Source organism: Tenrec ecaudatus, chromosome X (genome assembly GCF_050624435.1).
Source record: "Tenrec ecaudatus isolate mTenEca1 chromosome X, mTenEca1.hap1, whole genome shotgun sequence".
Lineage (NCBI taxonomy): Eukaryota > Metazoa > Chordata > Mammalia > Afrosoricida > Tenrecidae > Tenrec > Tenrec ecaudatus.
This window is the reverse complement of record NC_134548.1, coordinates 45,981,121-45,995,889: the sequence shown is the minus strand read 5'-3', so window position 1 is coordinate 45,995,889 and position 14,769 is coordinate 45,981,121. Positions and strand designations below refer to the sequence as shown.

The 14,769-nt window shown below is 44.5% G+C and overlaps 1 pseudogene; it reads left to right on the top strand.

Moving 5' to 3' along the window:
• Window positions 1-1,646: 1,646 nt before the first annotated feature.
• On the top strand, window positions 1,647-14,510 carry LOC142433310 (MYND-type zinc finger-containing chromatin reader ZMYND8-like; annotated as a pseudogene).
• Window positions 14,511-14,769: the final 259 nt, after the last annotated feature.

Here is a 14,769-nt window from a genome sequence, read left to right as displayed (position 1 = left end):
GAATCTAGGAAATTCTCAGCACAGGGATTCCAGGTCCAAAGGATGTGGCTCACTCCAAGCTGTTCTTTATTGGTGGTACTTAGAGCTTTCTGAGCTCTGTTCATTTGTTTACTCTCGTATATCTCAAAATACAATATAAACCTGTTGATTGTATCCTGTCTCATCACCCCAACTGCCTTTATTCCTGGCTCATTAACATCATAGCTTTATAGTGTTGGATTTATAATCCATGGGATAATCTCATCAGATCACAAAATGAAGGACACATAATTTTGAGAATCATTGCTCGCCAAGTTGACATATCTGTTTTTGGGGCTGGGGTGGGGGCACAATTATATCTTGAATAGCAGTTTTCAAATCCTTGTCGTATGATTCAAACAATCCTGTCATCTTGGACTTAACCATTGCAAATTGTCATTTCTCATACAAGTTGAAGTCTTTCTGTTTTCTGGTATAATAAGATTTTAAAAAAATGGAAACCTGGGCACGTTGAGTATTGCCCGATTCCAGATATTGTTTAGGGAGCGCTGGTAGCATAGCAGGTATGTGTTGTCTACTAACCACAAGATCAGCAGATTGCAACCAGTAGCCAGCTGCATGAGAAAAAGATGAGGCTTTTCTCCCTTGAAGAGTTACAGTCTTGGAAACCCCTGGGGGCAGTTCTAGCCTGCCCTACAGGGATTCGAGGAGTCAGAATTTACTCAATGGTAATAAGTTTGCATTAGGTATTATCTAAATCGTGTGCTGTAGTAGGCTCCTCTGATACCAATTGGCAGAGGAAATGGAGGCTCTGCCATATTACTGTTAATTATGGCAGTGAAGTTGGCTACTAATTGAGTCTACCCAGAGGCACCTCTGAAAAAAGTCCTGGTGATCTGCTTCCAAAAACTTAGCCCCTGAAAGCCCCATGGGATACACTTGTACTCTGACACACAGGGAGTCACCAGGATTTGGAATCAATTATAAGGCAGTTGGTTGGAAGGGGGATGTTTGCGTTCTCCTGGCTATTGGGGAGAGGTCCTCCTTATTCCTGCTGAGTGGAGGGAGTGTGTAGACCCTATGCTTGGTCTCCACCGATATCCCTCTGGGTGGGAGAGTTAAAAGTATGATGACACCTTCCATAGTCTTTACTGAGGCTGTGGTGGAGAGGAATGGCTTCATTCCCACTGAGCGCCACTGGGTCTCCTCTGACCCCACACTCGAGCTGAGAAGGACTGCATTGTTAGACCAGGTGGAGGTGCAAGTCCAGTTTCCCCATGTGGATTCCACTAACGCCAAGATTGGGGGTTCATTACAACCCAGAAAGGATGAAAGTTCTGCCTCCCCATGGGGCCTTGTCTAATATTACCCAAGTGGAGGAATACCTCATTATAAGCTACCAAGGGTGGAAGTCTAAGTCCCCCACTTAGTCTTTGCAGGCAGGGTGGGCCCAAAACATCCCATGGGGTGTATGGCTGGAGTAGAGTGGTTTATTATCTAAAACTTTTCAGTCTCACCAGGCTGTCCCTTTTCTTTGCTTTGGCTACAGTGAACAGGATATTTTTGTCTGTGCCTCTTAATATGTTTAAGTCCTTGGTTTCTCCAATCTGGTCTATATAACATGAGAAGAAACCCCAGGGCACTTATGTTGTCCCTTAGGTCCCGAGATGGTCCCTATTGGTCTGTCTTCTCTCTAACTGTTGCAGTTTCATACTCTGTCAATTTGTGAAGGGGTAGAGTCTAGCCTGTCAATCAGGTCACAGCTTGATGACCTCATTTGGAGGCACTACGGAGATAAATATCTCTCTTGTCATCTTCCTATTGGCAAGCTACATGGAGCTATGCTGATGGAGCCAGTGCCCTGGAGCTGGAGGAGTCACATGGAGACCCACGCTAGCTCTGAGATGCTTCTACTGCCACTGGATCCACAAGACTTTTCATCCACTGGCCTGTGATCTTCCTGCATTCAGTGTCATTGCATGTGTTGTGTGAGTCTGAAGAGGAATTTATAGACTGGTATTGGAAATATGGGCTAATCTCAGACTTAGGGACTTGATCTGGACTGGGCTGGGATATTTTCTCAATATACAATTGCCCTTTTATATAAAGTTCTTTCTTATACACGTAGGAGTATCTCTGGATTTGTTTCTCTAGTCATCCCTAACTAACACACTAACTTTCAGTCTTCTTATGTTTATTTTAAATATAAAGGCCAGGTTGTTGTTGGTGGTGTGTGTGGTACTTGGAAGAAGAAATAGGGAAAAGTACATTTATTCCATCTTCTCAGAAGCAGAGTTCCAAAGTCTACCTTTTGATCTTTAGTCAAAACCAAGAAATCATTGGTCCACTGGGGTATGTTTGGGATTAGTGGGCTTTTTCTCTTGCAAGAGAGTCCATGTTTTGAATGGGGAACAGTTTGAGAAAACGAATTACTGGATTTAAAAAAATCCTTCAAAAGATAAACCTCTGCCAATTTTTTTCCTGCCTCCCTACTGCCAAAACTATATAATACAATACAGGTCCATTATTCTGTGGGGGTGATGAAGCAAAATCTAAGGGTTTCTTCCAGTATTTACTGAGGTATAATTGACATACGAGAAACTGCACAGAGAGGAAAATTGCCTTCTAGGGGTTCGGAAGACGAAGGTTAACCATCTCCCCATAGCAGAGGACTGCCTGCCTGTCGGGCCCTTTGTTAAAATGCCTTTCCTCTCACCCCAAACTAGAAACTAGTGTGGGCATCCAGGTGGAAGAACCTGTGTGTGTGCCGGAGGGGGGCGGCGCATATTTCTTAATAGCGAACGTTTGCCCTCTTCGCCTTGAGCTTGAAGAGCGCCTTCAGCATCCCCGACGTCTTATTTTGTGTGAGGGACGCATCTACATTTAGCAGGCTGCTTGCTTCAGATGAAAACCGTTGCCGACCACTTGAAGGTTGTTTCTTCGGCGATTTGTGTCTATAGATACAGGACAACTGGGCTAGTAATTTGAATGGAAGAAGCGAACAACCTGTAACAAAATAAAAAAGACTCCCTCACAGAGGCCTGAACACTTGACTGAAGCGGGGTTGGTCCCCTGCCTCACCCCCTGCGTAAAAGTTGGGGACTTGTCGCCAAGCTTGGCTAAAGAGGAAATAAAAACCGAACAGGAGGTGGTAGAGGGCCTGGATATCTCCACTCCTCGCTCCAAAGACCCCGGCTCCGCACAGCCAACAACCCAGAAAAGAAAGTTCCCCAGGCCTCCGCACCCCTCCAATGGCCACTCGCCCCAGCAGGACATGTCCACACGCCCCATTAAAAAGAAAAAGAAACCTGGCTTATTGAACAGTAAGGAACAGTCAGAACTAAGATACGTTTTACTGTATGAAGCAGCCACTCACCACAGATCCTGTTGATGGACGGAATGATTTCTGCTGCTGGGGTTGTCACCGGCAAGGCCAAGTCCTTTGCTGTGAGCTCTCTCCCGGGTTTGTCACGCTAAGTGTCTGAGACTGACATCGGCACCAGAGGGGGACTGGTTTTGTCCTGGATGTGAGAAAATCACCGTGGCCGAGTGCATCGAGACTCAGGGCAAAGCCACGACCATGCTCACCATCGAACAAGCTGTCTTAGCTGCTCAAGTTCGCCATCCAGAAAAGAAGCAGCCGGGGACGGACGCATCCCAGAAGCCCGTCCGCTGCAGCAGCACCCTGACTACGCAGGATACATCTTTCACCCCATGGAGCTTTGCGCATTGGAAAAGAACGCTAAAAAGAAAATGTACGGATGCAGAAGCCTTCCTGGCCGACGCGAAATGGATTTTGCACAACTGCATCATTTATAGCGAGGACATCACAAATTGACGCAAATAGCGAAAGCAGTCATCAAAATCTGTGAACATAAGATGAACGAAATCGAAGTGTGTCCGGAATGTCCCTAGCTGCTTGCCAAAAGCGAGGTAACTGGTTGTGCGAACCTTGTACCAAATCCACATCCTTAGGTTTGGGCCAAACTGAAGGGCTTTCCGTCCTGGCCTGCCAAAGCAATGAGGGGCAAAGATGGGCACGTTGATGCCCGTTTCTTTGGACAACATGACAGGGCCTGGGTCCCGATCAATAATTGCTACCTCGTGTCTAAAGAAATCCCTGCTTCTGTGAAAAAGACGAAAAGCAGCTTCAACAGTGCCATGCAGGAGATGGAGGTCTATGTGGGGAACCTCTGCAGAAGTGTGGAGTCTTTACCTACTCTCCCTTCTGGACACCCCACATGCCCAACAGCCCAATGCTGCTCCACCCCACCAACCCCAGTGCCGGCACCGCCAAGGTGGACAAGCAAGACAAGGTCAAGCTCAGCTTCGACATGACAGCGTCCCCCAAGATCCTGATCGGCAAGCCCATGCTGAGCTGGGGCACCGGCCGCAGGGTCTCCCTGTCCGACATGCCACGCTGTCCCATGAGCACCAACTGTTCGGTGCACGTGGGCTCCGGCGGGGAGCAGGATGCCGAGAGGAAGGCCACTTCCAGCCATTTGAGCGCCAGCGAGGAGGACTTCACGGACAAGGGCACAGATGAAGAAGAGGAATTCCTGAGTAATACCGGTATCATCTCCATGTTTAGCGTGTCTTCATTCCTGTTGGGACTCTGCAGGCGAGGGACTCTACTGTGCATTGTAGGTGGTTGGCAGCATCTCTGCGGTCTACCCACTGGATGTTAGTTGCACCCCCTCGCCAGTTGTGACGATCAGAAATGCCTCCAGGATTGCTGAATGTGCCCCAGTGGTAAGAGACAACCCCCCAGCTTAGAGCCACTGTTTAGATGAGCGACCCAGAGTTCTAGAGGTTCCTGGGAAACACTACTCTCCGAGCAAACGATAGCAGAGTAGTCAATCGATGCCAGGCGCTGTGTGTTGATTGCCTGATTTATTCATTAAAGCCCCCAAGAACCTAAAAAAAAAAGAAAAAGAGAAACTGCCCATATTAAAAAAATCTTAAGTTTTAAAGGTTTGACATATATATGCATGCATACATACATGTATATATAGATATATTCCATGTATCTGTAAAGGGAGCTCAAAGAGTTTGTGGAAACACAGAATGGAAAGATAATGGAATTTTCCCATGAACTTTTGGAAGCGCCTTGGTTTGGGCTTCTTCAAAGCGTCACCACAATCAAGCAATGAGCCTATCTAACAGGGAAGATAAAAAGAGGAAGCCCTTCCTCAAGATGGATCGCCACTGCATCACTAGGCTCAAACAGAAGAACAATTGTGGCGCAGGACCAGGAAATGTTTCCTTCTGTTGTACGGACATACTCGAGGGCAGCTAACAGCGACAACATCATCATCTTCAACGTTTTCCTTGTGCCTGTTTGTAATCCTTCCCCTCTGGCTCCTCCCCACCGGACCCTCATCCCAGGCAACCATTGAACTGCTTTCTGTCACGAAAGGTTATTTTGCATTTTTGTAAATGTTACATAAATGAAATCATAAACTGAGCATGCATTATTCTCTGACTTCTTTCAAATGAGATAAATACTTTGAGATTGATCCATGTTGTTTCGTGTATTGATTTTTTATCCATTTTATTCCTAAATAGCATTCCGTTATATGGATATACCACAATTTGTTTATCCATTTACCTGTTGATTGGCATTTGGATTCTTTTCAGTTTCTGGCTGTTACAAACAAAACTGCCATGAACATTTATGTCCAAGTTTTTGTATAGCTATAAGCTTGTACCATTTTTATTACATTACTAATAGCATGGAATGAGAGTCACAGTTCCTCTGTGTCCTTAGAAATACATGGCATCATGAACTGAATTGCGTCCACCCAAAATGCCTCTTGTCAGTCTTACAAGCAGTTAGGCTCAAGTCATGCCTTTACTCAAGTCACACCCTTTTTTGAGTCACACCTTTTGTGTATAAGAAGCACAAGGGGAGCAATGAGTGCAGTATGCAGAGAGACCTCACTACCACCCAGGAAGAATAGCTGGGAGTAGAGCATGTCTTTTGGACCCAGTGTTCTTTTGCTGTGAACCTCCTAGACTCAGGAGAATATTGATGCCCACCAATGACCTTCTTGGAGAGCTGATGCCCTGAATTCAAACTTCTGGCCTCCTAAATTTTCAGGAAATAAATTTCTGTTTCTTAAAGCCATCCACTGTGGTATTCCTATTATGGAAGTACTAGATACCTAAGACACATGGTATGGTCAAGCTTTTTAATTTTCACTATTCTAATGGATGTGTAGTGATGTCTCATTGTGGTTTTCATTTGCATTTCGTTATCTTTTTGAGTGCTTTTTTTTTTTGCCATCCATGTACAAGGGGCCTCAAAAAGTTTAAGGAAAAAATTCCATTATTTTTCTATTCCATTTTAATCCCATAAGCTTTGTAGAGTCCCCTTTTATCTCCTTTGGTGAGGTGTTTCTTCAGATCACTCTCCCAATTTTAAATTGGGTTGTTTATGCATCATTGCATTTTTTGGGGGCGGGGCTTTATATATTTTAAACACCATCTCTTACAAAGTATGTCATGTGTAAATAAATATTTGTTCTCGGTCTGCAGCTTATCTCTTCATTCTCTTAACAGTGTTTTTCAAAGTACAAAGATTTTTAATTTTCATGAAGTCTAAGTTCTCATTTGTTATCCAAAGAGAGATTAAGATTTCAGTGTCATATCTAAGCAATCTTTACTTAAGCCGAAGTAAAAATTTCCTCTTTGTTGGATCAAGATGAGTCAGAATTGACTCAGTGGCAGTGGTTTGTAGTTGCATGTCTGGAAATCTTTGACTGGATATTAGACATTGTGAATTTTACCTTGTGAGTGCTGGATGTTCTGCCTTCCTGTTATTAGTCTTGATGTTTGCTGTGGGGTGAAGTTCAGTTATTGGAAGATAGGTTAATCCTGTGCGATCTTGCCTTCATGATTTGTTAGGTAGGTGGATCTGGAGCAATTTTTAGTTCAGGACTAATCCCCCCGCCCGCCCCCCCCCCTTCCGTCTAAAACTCAAGCTCAAGTCCATTCCAACTGATAGAGACTATGTAGGAAACCTTTGGGTTTCCAAGAGTATCTGTCTTTGCAGGAGCAGAGAACCTCCGAGTGGTTTCTGCAGAGTGGCTGGTGGATTTGAGTTGCTGATCTCGCAGTTAGCAGCCCAATGTGTACAGAACTGTAAACTAATACATGAGCATTGTTTTAAGCTGGTAAATTTATGGTAATTTGTTATGCAATCATATAACACACATCGACTTAAAAATTAATAGTTGTCTTAAAACAACCATGTAGTCTGTTTGCACAAAGAGATATACCCTCAAATACTTAGGTAAATCAAAATGAAGATCTCAATTAGGTATAAACAACATATAGGAATTCAGGTAAAGGCCATTTTGGTGTTTAAGGAGGTGGGGTGTCAGAGAGGGACTGAGGAGCAAACCTACAACCTTTCCCTAAGGCAACAGTCCGTCCGGCTTGGGGTGTGTGTGTGTGTGTTGGTATATATGTGTGAACACACACACACACACACACCCCCCAAAAACCAACCAAATCCAGTACTGTGGAGTTGATTTCAACTCATAGCAACCCTTTAGGACCGAGGAGAACTGCCTCATTGGGTTTCCAAAGCTGTAAATGTTTCTAGAGGCAGACTGTCACATCTTCTCTTGCAGATGGGTTGGTGGGTTCAAGCCATTGATCATAATCCTTTGGTTGACAGCCATGAGCTTTCACCACTGCTCCACCAGGGTTCTGGGAAAATGGAATTAAGTTGGCTTTGAAAAGGACCTGATGAAATTTTGACCAAGAGGAGATACCAACTTCGTGCACTGAGTGTATTGGGAGCGATGCCATAAATCCTTACAGAAATATTTGTGTTGAAAATCAGTCAACCTGTGTATACATTCCCTATCAGCTACTCACTCACTGTCATGGAGTTGATGTCGAGTCATAGTGACCCCATAGGACAGTGTAAAACTGTCCCTGTGAGTTCCAAGACTGTAACTGTCTATAGGGCAGAAAGCCCATCTGTCTACCATGGAGTGACTGCTGGTTTCAAACTGCTCGCTTTGTGTTAGCAGGTCGGCATGTAACCAGATACCAGGAAGGTTCTTCCCTACCAGTTATAAAGACCTTTCTAATGACCTTTCTAACGGACATTTAACACACTCAGCTGCTGTGGCAGGCAGGGTTCTCTAGAGAAACAAAACCAGGACACTTATGATTTTATATATGGATAGATTTATCTATATATACACATATAGATAGATTTATACAACACAAAGGAATATAACAATGAATTAGTCCACATAGCCGTATAGAGGGCTCAGTTCAACTCCCTTGTATGAGGGCTGCCGGGTCCAAGGTCAAGGAGGCAGAGAGCTGAGTCTTCCCTCAGGCAATGCAGGCAGAGTTTGCCCACAGGCAGCAAACAGCAGGATGGGTCACCAACAGTCAGCAGCTCAGCAGCTGAGCGAAGCAGACCCAGATGGGATATCGAACTCAAGCAGTGCAAGATGACAGAATCCACCAGCATCAAGCTCAAGCGATGTACACACCAGCAGCGTGGCAAAGAAGGTCTTGCAGGAACCTCAAGCTCTAGCAACACGATCCCCGGATTGGCTGTCCCACAGGGAGTGTCGCTCACAAGTTGAGACAGAGAACTAGCTAAAGCAGCTGCATGCTGGTCTGATCACCAGAGAGCAAGAGCGAGCCAGGGGTGGGCCTTGCCGAGCCATTTATCTCTTTGCCTTCCAATCAAATTGTGACCTGATTAATCGCACATGTTCCTACTGGCCAGGTTGGTACAATAAACCTATCACAGCTGCTAATCAGAATGTTGGAGGGTCAAGTCCTTTTAAAGGCACTTCAAAAGAAAGGCCCGGTGGCCAATTTCTGAAAAAGAAGCCATTGGAAAACCTTCCGGAGCACAGTTCTACTCTGACACACGTGGAGTCACCATGAGGTAGAATGGACTCAACGACAACTGGCTTGGCCTTTGAATGATCAGGAATAAAATGAATAAAGCAAAATGAAACCCGTTCCATTTCTGACCCATAGAACAGAGCAGAACTCCCCCCCTAGGGTTTCCAAGGCTGTAATCTTTACAGAAGCAGATTCCATCTTGCTGTAGAATAGAGGGCAGGTTCAAAGTGTTGAGCTTTCCATTAGCAGTCCCGAACCGAATCTCTGTGCCACCAGGGCTCCAGAGAAAATGAATGCGGAATTGCCTAAGTAATTTGGCTTCCCCCTTAGCTTTTCTGAGGGGCTCACAGCCATTGAGTCAATTTTGACTCATAGTGACCTTGTAGGATAGAGTAGACCGGCCCCTGTGGGTTTCTGAGACTGTGATTCTGGACAGGAATATAAAGCCTCACCTTTCTCCCGCGGAGTCACTGGTGGCTTCAGGCTGCCAGCTTTGCAGTTAGCAGCCCGACGCTGAGCTGACAGTGCAACCAGAGCTCCTTCTCAGAGGGCAGGAGTCTTAAAACCTTTCAGGCAGGCTGAGACCCCCAAAGTCTTGCAGCAGACCACCCACTCATAGCTGCCAACCCTGTGTTTTTGCTTCCAGCCCGGAGTGTCCCAGAAGAATGCTTCTGAAAATTTTCCATCATAGTTGTTTATACTTTTTGGAAAAGACAGAGAAGGTGTCTATCTGTTTAGGAGTGCCAGTGGCGTAATGGCTGTGCACTGGGCAATGATCAGCAAGGTCGGCAGTTTAAAACCACCAACTGCTCCGTGGGGGAAAGATGGGGTTTCTACTCCGTAGAAATGTATAGACTGGGAAACTCACAGGGGCAGTTCTGCCCTGTCCTAAAGGGTCGCTATGAGTCAGCATCGATGTGATTGCAATGAGTTTGGTTTGGTCTGGGGATCTATTTGTATATCACATGTCAGACATTATTCCAAATGGAATTGCAATCAGTGCAATACGAAAGCATCTTAATGTTTTCAAAACTGGCAGAGAACTTTAAATATGAGAACCCACAGAATGAAAATAAAAGTTTGCCAATCCCACTTTATGTACACAATGTATAAATGACTAGGTTTGGCTGTTGGGAGAAAGATGGGGCTTTCTCCCCCTGTAAAGAGTTACCGTCCCAGAAACCCACAGGGGCAGTTGTAATTGATTCAATGGCAGTGAGGTTGGAGGTTTAGCTGATGGAGCTAGTGGGGAATATGGTTTTGTTTTTGAGTATGTTACTTTTAAGATCTTGAGTTTTCTTTTTGTTGCTGTTTATTTTTTTATCTCGAGTCTTCTTATCTGAGTTTCCTTTAATTTCTTTTTCCCTTTCATTTCTAGGAATGCTCATATTAGTAAATTTCTGTTGTTTTAAGCCAGCCTTTGGGAACATTTGTTCCAGCAGCCATAGGAAACGGTCTCACAGTTCTGGGGGCCAGAAGTCCTCGATCAAGGTGTGTAAAGCTCCCCCTGAAGGCAGTCAGGGAGGAGCCTTCCTTGCCTCCCTCGGCTGGGTGCTGGCATCCCTAGGCGTTCCTTGGCTTGCAGCTGCACCACTACCACCTCTGCCTTCATCTTCACGTGGCCTCTCCCTCTGAGCGGGCATATCCCTGTGGTCTCTCCTTTACTCGTAAGTGTGACACTCATTCCAATTCAGTGTGACCTCATCTCATTAGGGCTCGCACAGAGCCTGTTTCCACATCAGGTCACACGCTGAGGTGTGAGTGGACCTGAATTTTGGGAAGGACCCCTTTCAGCCCATTATAATTGCACAGGTAGCATCCTCCTTACTTTTCTCTAGAGTTTTGGCACACCGCTGGTGGATTTATGTATGTGATACTCCTGCAACTGGTTTCTCTTAAAAATTCCGTTTTCAAACTGATTTTTGATGGTATATAAAAATGGAATTGATTTTGCGTGTTTGGCATTCTATCCAGCACGTTCTATATACCAAAGTCATGCTGCTTACAAATAGTGCCCTTTTCTTTCTTTCTTTCGTTGCTCCTGGGCATAATGCATTCTCATTGAATTCCTTCTTGCCTTATTATACTGGCTGGAAGTCATAAGTCATATTGTAATGATGATTAAGTGGCGAAAATGGACATGCTGGGTTGTGTCCGTCCCAAGGCTTTCCCTAGTTCACCATGGTGTATGATGGTTTTTGTTGGCTTTGTTTTTAGGTGTCACTTTAAGGAAACCCATTCCTTTTGACAGCTTGCTAATCATTTTCATCATGACTGAATCTTTAATATATAGAACATTCTTGCGACAACTCTGAGATAGTCATAGGTTTCTGTTCATTTATTCCTGTTCATATGGTGAATAACATTTGTTTTCAACTTGTCCACCGGTCCTTCATTGTGGAGATAAACATAGCCTTTTTCAAGAAAAAGAGAAAGGCAATCTTTGCCAGGTCTACCCAGCCTGCGTCATGATGACTCACCGTGGCAGCTCTCTCGAGCTTTGGTTATTTTTGATGTTCTGTGCTTGAATTTTGTGGAAATTGCATTCTCTACGAGGTAATAACCGGAACTGGGGAAATATTAAAAAAGATCAACTGGTTAGTTTCTTGTGTGGGTGGTGATGTTTGCCTTTAAAACCAGATTAATCATTACCCAGCCTTTTCTTGTTAATGTAGACATTATCTGTTTGAGTTATGCATTGCTATAAAACAAACCAACCCAAACTCTGTGGCTAAGAACCGCTGCCATTTTATTCTGCTTATACCTTCTGGGCATGAAGAATTCACAGACAACACAGCGGGACTGGCCTGCTTCCGTCCTGTGACACCAGGGGGTGACTTGAAAACTTGGGGGCTGGAATATCTGGAGGCGTCTTCATGTCCCTGTCAGGTGCCTGGGATGAGATCACTTGAAAGCCAGGCTCAGCTGGCACTGTTGACTGGAGTCCCTCTGCGTGGTTCTCCGTATGGTTTGGGTTTCTTCACAACATGGTAGCCTCAGGGTGGTCAGGTTTCTTAGTTGGCAGTGCAGGGCTCGAAGAAAGGGTAATCTAGCAAGCCAGGTGGAAACTGCATGGTCTTTTATGGGATAACCCAGGGGTCAGCATATTTTTCCTTTAAAAGGACAGATGGTATGTATTTAGACTTTGACCTTATGGTCTCTCTTGCAACTACTCAACTCTGCTGCTTTAGCATAAAAACAATCATAGACAGTCATGAGAAGTTTATTTATGAACACTGAGAGATGCGTTTCATAAAATGTTCACATATAACAAAATAGGATTCTTTGGATTTTTTAAAACTCTGATCTCCTCTTTGGATTTCTTTAATCACTTAAATATCAAAACAATTCTTAGCTTATGGGCTAATTTGACCCATAGGCTGTTATTTGCCAGCCCCTTTTATAGAATACTTCTAATCCTGCTCAAATTTTCCTCATTCATCTTTTCAGTCAATGCCTCCCCTTACCTGAGGCCCCAAGCAACCATTGAGCTGCTTTCTGTCATTATAGCTCTGTCATTCTGACATCTTATACAAATGGAATCATATACTACATTTTATGTTTTATCTGGCTTTTATTACCCATCACAATGTTGGTGAACTGTAAGTGTGTATATAAATAGTCTTTTTAAAAAGTTGAATAATATTCCATCATAAAGGAGCTCCGGTGGCATGGTTGCGAGTTGGCCTGCGATCCACAAGGCCCTCAGTTCGAAATTACCAGCTGCTCCTCCGGAGAAAGACAGGGATTTCTACTTCCGTAAACAGTTATAGTCTCAGACACTCAAAGGGGGCAGTTCTACCCTGTGCTATGGGGTCGCTATGAGTCAGCATCGACTCAATGGCAGTGAGAACAAAGAAAAAAAGATTTCATCATATGGCTATACTGGGATTTGTTGATCCATTCTCGTATTGATAAACTTTTGCAGTGTTCCAATATTTGGCGACCACAACCAAAGTGGCTGTGCACATTTGTGTTCAGTTCTTTGTGTAGTTTCCCTTCTTTTGGGGAGATTCTTAAGAATTGAATTGCTGGACTGTATATGGAAGTGTATGCTTAACTTTGAATCTACCGAACTGATCATGATAATTTGTGCCTTCTCGTTTTCCTTCTTGATCAGGCTAGCTAGAGAGTTTATCAGTTTTGTTATATTTTCAAAGAACAATGCAGTTTTATTGATTTTATTGATTTGTACACTTTATATTTTATTAATTTCTGTTCGCGTCATTATGCGACGATTAGATTTAATGTCAACTTGATGCACCTGTGTGAAGTCCAGTTTGTAGTCTGCTGGTACCTCCTTGGGGTGTAGCCATTTTATAAGAGAGACAATGAGGAGGCTGGAGCCCTCTCTTGCGCTTCACCAGCGTGCTAGACTGGATTCTGTGTCTCCTGTCGTGGGCCCCTGCAGCCTACTGAGTTTGGGAGCTGTCAGCGGCCTGGCATGTTTCTGCTGACCTTGAATGCATATGATCTCCCAGCTTCCCACTTTGCCTCCCTGCTTCATCTCTGTGAGCCTGAGAGTCTCCAGCTAGCATCTGACCAATGGATTTGAGTTGGACTGGGTTAGGCTGCTTTCTGGATATCAAGTTGCTAGAAAGTGCCCCTCGTTTGGTTCCTCTCGAAAAAGTGTTTAGCATACATGATTTTCCCCTGCCTTCGAATTGCTTTGGGTTTAATCTTCTCTTCTTCTCCTAGATTCATAAGGTAGAAGCTTATAGCACTGCTTTTAGATGTTTCTTTTCTAACCTTAGTATTTGAAGTTATAAATTTCAAAGGTTTAAGCATTGCTTTAGTTACATTTCACAAATTTTGATAGGTTGTATTTTCTGACCTGGGCTAGTTCACCTCTTCTTAGGCAACCCGGTGGTCTCCGGCACCCAGGAGGTCACCATGTTGATACCAAACTTAGTAGAGACACCCAATCGGTGTAGGACACTGCAGCCCAGAGCTCCGGGACAAAAGTGATCCTGCAGCCTCAGCCTTCCAGGCCACAGGAGCATGCCACCTTGCCCAACAGATAGGTGGTATTTACATTCTTGTTCTATTCAAAATAATAAATGAATTCCTATGGGAGCTTTTCCTTGACCCATGAGTTATTTAGATGTGTGTTGTTTACTTTCCGAAAATTTATGTATTTTCCATATATTTAAAAAATTTTTATTGGCATATAATTCACATGCCATACGATTCAGTGGTTTAAACATATTTTAAAAGCGTTTCGGAATCATTGCCACAATCAATTTTAAAACGTTTTCTTCTTTCTTGTACCCGTTATTATTAGTCCCTATTCTCCCTAACGTCCTTGGCTATAACCCTAAGGAGCTATTGATGTAGTTACTGTCTCTATGGATTACTTATCCTGGATTACACATGAAAAAAATCATACTAAAACCCCCAACCTCCCACATCACCGCACCCGCAGGCTCTGTTCTGTGCAGGCCCCTGCTGCTCCAGGTTCCTTCAGGTCTGCGGCTCTTTGTTCCCGGCCCTGTCTGCGACTAGAGAAAGAGGAGGTGCCGCTCCGGAAGCCCGCAGCACTGGATCCGGAAGAGAAGCTCACCAGGGAAGAACTCAACAGTGCAAATGAAGGAAAGCCTGACAAGCAAGGTAAGGTGGAAAATGAAGTCCAGCCATAGACTAAGGAAAAGCCAGACGCCGCTGGCAGTCCGGAAGAGAAGGGGAAGTTAGGAAAGGAGGGAAACACGGAAAAGAAGGGAAAGGGAGATGAGGAAATGCCAGAGGATAAGGGAAAGCCTCAGGGTGCGGGAAGCCAGAAGGAGAAATAGCCAGCAATGCCCAGCTCAGGATGATGCACCCAGAGAGGCAAAAGGACAGACCAACAAAGGTCTGGCTGAGCCTCCCAAGGACTAGGAGGAAGCCATGCATGAGTTACAT